This window comes from Hyla sarda, chromosome 7 (assembly GCF_029499605.1).
Source record: "Hyla sarda isolate aHylSar1 chromosome 7, aHylSar1.hap1, whole genome shotgun sequence".
Lineage (NCBI taxonomy): Eukaryota > Metazoa > Chordata > Amphibia > Anura > Hylidae > Hyla > Hyla sarda.
Genome location: NC_079195.1, coordinates 213003455 through 213011965, shown reverse-complemented (window position 1 = coordinate 213011965; position 8511 = coordinate 213003455). Strand labels below are relative to the sequence as shown.

The window sequence follows — 8511 nt, the reverse complement described above, 5'->3', positions numbered from 1 at the left end:
GTGATGTAGTGTACTGGGCACTGTATATAGAGCTGGTATAGTGATGTAGTGTACTGGGCTCTGTATATAGAGCTGATATAGTGATGTAGTGTACTGGGCACTGTATATAGAGCCGGTATAGTGATGTAGTGTACTGGGCACTGTATATAGAGCTGGTATAGTGATGTAGTGTACTGGGCTCTGTATATAGAGCTGGTATAGTGATGTATTGTACCGGGTACTGTATATAGAGCTGGTATAGTGATGTAGTGTACTGGGCACCGTATATAGAGCTGGTATAGTGATGTAGTGTACTGGGCTCTGTATATAGAGCTGGTATAGTGATGTAGTGTACTGGGCACTGTATATAGAGCTGGTATAGTGATGTAGTGTACTGGGCTCTGTATATAGAGCTGGTATAGTGATGTAGTGTACTGGGCACTGTATATAGAGCTGGTATAGTGATGTAGTGTACCGGGTACTGTATATAGAGCTGGTATAGTGATGTAGTGTACTGGGCACTGTATATAGAGCTGGTATAGTGATGTAGTGTACTGGGCACTGTATATAGAGCTGGTATAGTGATGTAGTGTACTGGGCACTGTATATAGAGCTGGTATAGTGATGTAGTGTACTGGGCACTGTATATAGAGCCGGTATAGTGATGTAGTGTACTGGGCACTGTATATAGAGCTGGTATAGTGATGTAGTGTACTGGGCTCTGTATATAGAGCTGGTATAGTGATGTATTGTACCGGGTACTGTATATAGAGCTGGTATAGTGATGTAGTGTACTGGGCACCGTATATAGAGCTGGTATAGTGATGTAGTGTACTGGGCTCTGTATATAGAGCTGGTATAGTGATGTAGTGTACTGGGCACTGTATATAGAGCTGGTATAGTGATGTAGTGTACTGGGCACTGTATATAGAGCCGGTATAGTGATGTAGTGTACTGGGCACTGTATATAGAGCTGGTATAGTGATGTAGTGTACTGGGCACTGTATATAGAGCTGGTATAGTGATGTAGTGTACTGGGCACTGTATATAGAGCTGGTATAGTGATGTAGTGTACTGGGCTCTGTATATAGAGCTGGTATAGTGATGTAGTGTACTGGGTACTGTATATAGAGCTGGTATAGTGATGTAGTGTACTGGGCACTGTATATAGAGCCGGTATAGTGATGTAGTGTACTGGGCACTGTATATAGAGCTGGTATAGTGATGTAGTGTACTGGGCACTGTATATAGAGCCGGTATAGTGATGTAGTGTACTGGGCACTGTATATAGAGCCGGTATAGTGATGTAGTGTACTGGGCTCTGTATATAGAGCCGGTATAGTGATGTAGTGTACTGGGCTCTGTATATAGAGCTGGTATAGTGATGTAGTGTACCGGGTACTGTATATAGAGCTGGTATAGTGATGTAGTGTACTGGGCACTGTATATAGAGCTGGTATAGTGATGTAGTGTACTGGGCTCTGTATATAGAGCTGGTATAGTGATGTAGTGTACTGGGCACTGTATATAGAGCTGGTATAGTGATGTAGTGTACTGGGCTCTGTATATAGAGCTGGTATAGTGATGTAGTGTACTGGGCACTGTATATAGAGCTGGTATAGTGATGTAGTGTACTGGGCACTGTATATAGAGCTGGTATAGTGATGTAGTGTACTGGGCTCTGTATATAGAGCTGGTATAGTGATGTAGTGTACTGGGCCCTGTATATAGAGCCGGTATAGTGATGTAGTGTACTGGGCACTGTATATAGAGCTGGTATAGTGATGTAGTGTACCGGGCACTGTATATAGAGCCGGTATAGTGATGTAGTGTACTGGGCACTGTATATAGAGCCGGTATAGTGATGTAGTGTACTGGGCACTGTATATAGAGCCGGTATAGTGATGTAGTGTACTGGGCACTGTATATAGAGCTGGTATAGTGATGTAGTGTACCGGGTACTGTATATAGAGCTGGTATAGTGATGTAGTGTACTGGGCACTGTATATAGAGCTGGTATAGTGATGTAGTGTACTGGGCACTGTATACTCTCCAGTGTCGCTGTAGGATCCTGCTCCCCTCCCCGGGCTGTGTCCTCCCCGTGTTCCCGGCTCCAGCTCTTCCCCCCCGGGCTGTGTCCTCCCCGTGTTCCCGGCTCCAGCGCTTCCCCCCCGGGCTGTGTCCTCCCCGTGTTCCCGGCTCCAGCTCTTCCTCCCCGGGCTGTGTCCTCCCCGTGTTCCCGGCTCCAGCTCTTCCCCCCCGGGCTGTGTCCTCCCCGTGTTCCCGGCTCCAGCTCTTCCCCCCCGGGCTGTGTCCTCCCCGTGTTCCCGGCTCCAGCTCCAGAGCAGCGGGTTCTGTATCGGGATGCAGACGGAGCCGTCTGAGGGGAAGGTCTGGGCGGGGCTGTGTAGAGGGTGTGGGCGGGGTCGGGTCTCTCACACAACAGGCCCCGCCCTCCCCCCCTCCCTCCCCCTCTCCCCGCTCCGTGCAGCGCTCTGTGCCCGCAGTGTGTGCGGGGAGATGTGACAGTGAGAAGCCGAGCACAGGCCACCATGTCCCCGGGAGCGGCCAGTAGGCTAGCCCGCTTGTGATATCCGCCACCCCCGCCTGCACACCTCCAGCACCGCGGGCAGCAGCCAGGGAGTCCGGCGCCTGGGACAAGAGAGGAGCCCCCCGCCTGCCACAACTCTGCCCAGGACCCGGGGGGGCTCCGCGCCGGGGCTGCCATCACTTCTGCCGGGAGCCTCTGCAGCCGGAACATGACTTAATGCGGGGGACCTGAGAGAGCCGGACCTGGAGCCCCGCACCCCGCCGGATCCCGGGATCTCTCACCTTACTGGATCCCGTCCGGGCACCATCCACTGGATCCAGCCAGGAGCCGCATCTACCGGACCCCCCTTTACCCGGATCCCTGAACCCGCCCGATCCACTGGATCCCGAATACACCCGGCTCGCCTGGTCCCGGAATCCACTTCTTACCGGGTCCTGAGCGGCTCTACAGCCGGATGAGGGGCTGATCACCTGCGGATCACACTCAGCCCGATCCCGGATCACACTCAGCCCGATCCCGGATCACACTCAGCCCGATCCCGGATCACACTCACGTCTTGTTACTTTGTTACTTTTGTGGAGGAAACTATTGGAACCTTGTACATTGTTACCTGGAAGCTGCGAGCAGTGAGCAGGTAGGAGGGGGCTGAGCTGTGTGCATGGAGATCTGTATACTGTCTGTATACTGTGTATATACTGTGTGCATGGAGATCTGTATACTGTGTATATACTGTGTGCATGGAGGTCTGTATACTGTCTGTATACTGTGTATATACTGTGTGCATGGAGATCTGTATACTGTGTATATACTGTGTGCATGGAGGTCTGTATACTGTCTGTATACTGTCTGTATACTGTGTATATACTGTGTGCATGGAGGTCTGTATACTGTGTATATACTGTGTGCATGGAGGTCTGTATACTGTCTGTATACTGTGTATAAACTGTGTGCATGGAGATCTGTATACTGTGTATATACTGTGTGCATGGAGGTCTGTATACTGTGTGCATGGAGATCTGTATACTGTCTGTATACTGTGTATATACTGTGTGCATGGAGGTCTGTATACTGTCTGTAAACTGTGTATATACTGTGTGCATGGAGATCTGTATACTGTGTATATACTGTGTGCATGGAGGTCTGTATACTGTCTGTATACTGTGTATATACTGTGTGCATGGAGGTCTGTATACTGTGTATATACTGTGTGCATGGAGGTCTGCATACTGTCTGTATACTGTGTGCATGGAGGTCTGTATACTGTCTGTATACTGTGTATATACTGTGTGCATGATGGTCTGTATACTGTGTATATGTAAGTCTGTATACTGTCTGTATACACTGTGTGCATGGAGATCTGTATACTATCTGTATACTGTGTATATACTGTGTGCATGGAGATCTGTATACTATCTGTATACTGTGTATATACTGTGTGCATGGAGGTCTGTATACTGTGTGCATGGAGGTCTGTATACTGTGTATATGTAAGTCTGTATACTGTCTGTATACACTGTGTGCATGGAGATCTGTATACTATCTGTATACTGTGTATATCCTGTGTGCATGGAGATCTGTATACTATCTGTATACTGTGTATATACTGTGTGCATGGAGGTCTGTATACTGTGTGCATGGAGGTCTGTATACTGTGTGCATGGAGGTCTGTATACTGTGTGCATGGAGGTCTGTATACTGTCTGTATATTGTCTGTATACTGTGTGTATACCGTGCATGCATGTGTCTATTCTGTGTATATACTGTGTATACTGTGTGTATATTGTCTGTATACTGCGTTCACATGTGTATACCATGTGTATTTAATCAGTATACTGTGTGCATGTGTATATATAGTGTGTGCATGTGTATATATAGTGTGTGCATGTGTATATATAGTGTGTGCATGTGTATATATAGTGTGTGCATGTGTATACTGTCTGTACAACTCTCCCTATATGTTACTATAAATGCCTTAGTGCAGCTTTATTTAGAACTGACTATATACACCCTGTGTGCAGCCGCCCTCCTGTATATAACTCTTCATACCCTCCATGTATATACCTGTAAGCATCCCTTCCCATGGATAGAACTGCATATCCTATCTCTACACACACACACAGTGTATAGAACTCTATATACTCCCTCTCTATGTATATACACTGTATCCCCCTTTCTCTGTATGGGCATTTGTACACACACACACACACACACACACACACACACACACACACACACACACACACACACACACACACACCTACCTACCTACCTACCGTGTGCAGTCTCATTGTATAACTCTGTATAATAATCTCTGTAAACCCTTTCCCTGTATGTATGCTCTCCATACACATATATACCTTCTCCCTGTATATATGAATAGTCCTCTCCTACCTTCTCCCTGTATATATGGATAGTCCTCTCCTACCTTCTCCCTGTATATATGAATAGTCCTCTCCTACCTTCTCCCTGTATATATGAATAGTCCTCTCCTACCTTCTCCCTGTATATATGAATAGTCCTCTTCTACCTTCTCCCTGTATATATGAATAGTCCTCTTCTACATTCTCTCTGTATATATGAATAGTCCTCTCCTACCTTCTCCCTGTATATATGGATAGTCCTCTCCTACCTTCTCTCTATATATGGATAGTCCTCTCCTACCTTCTCTCTGTATATATGGATAGTCCTCTCCTACCTTCTCCCTGTATATATTAATAGTCCTCTTCTACCTTCTCTCTGTATATATGGATAGTCCTCTCCTACCTTCTCTCTGTATATATGGATAGTCCTCTCCTACCTTCTCTCTGTATATATGGATAGTCCTCTCCTACCTTCTCTCTGTATATATGGATAGTCCTCTCCTACCTTCTCCCTGTATATATGGATAGTCCTCTCCTACCTTCTCCCTGTATATATGGATAGTCCTCTCCTACCTTCTCCCTGTATATATGGATAGTCCTCTCCTACCTTCTCCCTGTATATATGGATAGTCCTCTCCTACCTTCTCCCTGTATATATGGATAGTCCTCTCCTACCTTCTCCCTGTATATATGGATAGTCTTCTCCTACCTTCTCCCTGTATATATGGATAGTCTTCTCCTACCTTCTCCCTGTATATATGGATAGTCCTCTCCTCTCTACAAACTTCTATTATTTCCCTACAGCAGAGGTTCAACTGGTGTAATGTGCTTCCTACACTGGGGACATCATTCACATTTTGGGGATCCAGGGCTGCAGTGTCCTCCACCCAGCACCGGCTCTGTGCCTGTAACCTAATAGGATCACTGGATCCCCAGGGGCGAGCTGCTCCCGGGCGGTGGAGAGGCTGCTGCTGTTTTTGTGGGTGATAAAAGTCACATCTCCTGTGTGTGTCCTATGGGGGGGGGGGGGGGGGTGTAATGGTTAATACTGGGCAATAATCACCTTTTTTCTATAGCACCAACATACGGTGCAGCTTAGTACAGAGCAGGGGAAGCTGCATACAGCCCACACAATGACAAACCTCCCCATCTGAGCCTGGATGGAAGGATTGAGGGTCCTGTAGGGACCTTGTGTGTGTGGTTATAGGGGGGGGGGGGGGGGTCCCTCGGTCTCCTTGTCCTTTGCTCAGGGCCAGGGGAGATGTAGGGTCTGTATAGACTGGGGGGCGACTGGCGGAGTCGCTCTTGTATCTTGGGACAAGCAGAAAGGTTACATGAAAATGCAGCCAGATGTGAACTGGCTCCGGCGGTGGTGGTAGGAATGGCAACAATTAGATGCAGGATCCTTTGTTCTGAGGGAGCCAGACACAATCTGGGGGGCTGAGTTCCTAAACTTTGACGTAGGGGGATAGGCAGTGCCCTAGGGCAATGGATGGTTTATACCCAATAAAATGCCCCCCCCCCCCCCACCCCACCCGGTTATATTCAAGCTCAGTTTGTGCCCGGCCTGGTAATAGTTGTACCAGTTTACATGCCCTCCCCCTCCCTGCTTTGGTATATTAAGGTGCAGTTGATGCCAGGCCTGGGAGAAGGTAAGAAAATTAGAGCAGATGGTGCCAGGCAAATGCAGCCTTCTACTGCACCCAGGTTGGCAAGGAGAGGGAGGGGGCACTGCTGCCTATGGTCTCGTTCACCATGTCACCGCTCTGGTGCCTTCTAAGGCTTGATGCCCTCACACAATGGACAATGTTACCTGACCTCTCTCTCTCCTCTGGATGAGAAGGACAGGGACATGCCTAAAACGCGTTGGACAGCTGCAATGGGGGGGGGGGGGGGGGGGGGGAGAGAGGTGTTATCCGCAGCCCCGCTGCCTATTTTATGGGTTCGCTGTGACTCCATTGCCCCTGTGCCAGCATCCTAGGAGCTCAGGTGTGCGCCTGGTTTTATTGGCACATAAATATTCCGGTGCACAAAAGGATCCAGCAGAACAAATGTCCTGTTGTTTGGTGTATTTTTCTTTATTTTTTTTTTTTCTTCTTTTCCCCTTGCTTTTTCTCAAGCCCCATCCCCCCCCCCCCCCCTCCTCTTTGTTACCGCCACTAAGAGAGGTGCCATTTCACATCATTCTGCGCAAATTGTTTGAATTAATGCAAGTGTGAATTCTTACGGTTCCAAGGGGTCTATTACCATATCAAAGCTCATCCAGCTTCTGGCTCATTGGAGAAAACTTTAGCCTGGCTTGCATTTCTCTACAGAATAGAGGCCCAAAGGGGCAGTGAGCGGAAAAAAAAAAAAAAAGAGGGGGGGGGGGGGCTGGGAGAGGAGGAGGAGGGGGCGAGGGGGGATTGCAGGATGGTTAAAATGTGGGCAGGTTGAATGGAAGCGTCTGCTGTTTTGTAGTCATATTGACCAAGAAAACATTTTTGGACAGAGCTCTTGAAAGGAGCTAATCTGTGCAGAGCTCATGAAAAGTGACCTTTAAGAATGGTGCTGGGTGTAAAGGGGGGGGGGGGGATAAGACCCCTTTAATGGGCATTGGACTGAGCATGGCCTAACGATCCTTATAATGATCTGCGTGCCATACATTGTATCTATTTCAGCTAGGGATGCCAATGCTAACACACAACACAACACAAGTGCCCTCTATGCCATTGTGACTGTATAGCCCAGTGTTTCCCAACCAGGGTGCCTCCAGCTGTTGCAAAACTACAACTCCCAGCATGCCTGGACAGCCGAAGGCTGTCCAGGCATGCTGGGAGTTGTAGTTTTGCAACAGCTGGAGGCACCCTGGTTGGGAAACACTGGCATAGCCTGTGACAGAAATGGCCGGCATTTTATTTCTGATAACTTCGGCCTACAGTATGGCCAGGCATGCTGGGAATTGTAGTTTTGCAACAGCTGGAGGCACCCTGGTTGGGAAACACTGATTTATAGTCTTATGTAAGAGCCACCTAGACTGAAAGCAATTGCAGGATTGACCGGTTTACCCTGCTGAAGGCTGTCCGGGCATGCTGGGAGTTGTAGTTTTGCAACAGCTGGAGACACCCTGGTTGGAAAAACACTGGTAGAGCCTGTGACAGAAATGGCCGGCATTTTATTTCTGATTACTTCGGCCTACAGTATGGCCAGGCATGCTGGGAGTTGTAGTTTTGCAACAGCTGGAGGCACCCTGGTGGGGAAAAACCACTGGCATAGCCTGTGACAGAGAATGGCCGGCATTTTATTTCTGATAACTTCGGCCTACAGTATATGGCCCAGTCCTATCTTGCACTATTTATACACACTCAATGACGTAATAATAAAAATAATAAAAAATAAATAATAATAATAATAATAATAATAATAAAAAATAAATAATAATAATAAAAAAATAAATAATAAGAATAATAATAATAAAAAATAAATAATAAGAATAATAATAAAAAATAAATACCGTAATAAGTATAATAATAAAAAATAAATAATTATGATAAAAATAAATAAATAATAATAATTTCCACTGTTTTTAATAAAAATAATAATACAAAAATAAAATAAAAAAATTTCCGCTGTTTAGTGACA

The 8511-nt window shown here is 46.9% G+C and overlaps 1 protein-coding gene across 33 annotated transcripts in view; it reads left to right on the top strand.

Annotated features, from left to right (window-relative positions):
• The first annotated feature begins 2479 nt into the window (after window positions 1–2479).
• ADGRL2 (adhesion G protein-coupled receptor L2) overlaps window positions 2480–8511 on the top strand; it is a 218191-nt gene continuing 212159 nt past the window's right edge. For all 33 annotated transcript variants that reach the window (XM_056532585.1, XM_056532604.1, XM_056532579.1 and 30 more), the window contains exon 1: window positions 2480–3164. The gene's annotated coding sequence lies outside the window, so the exon portion shown is untranslated. The remainder of the gene's footprint in view (window positions 3165–8511) is intronic.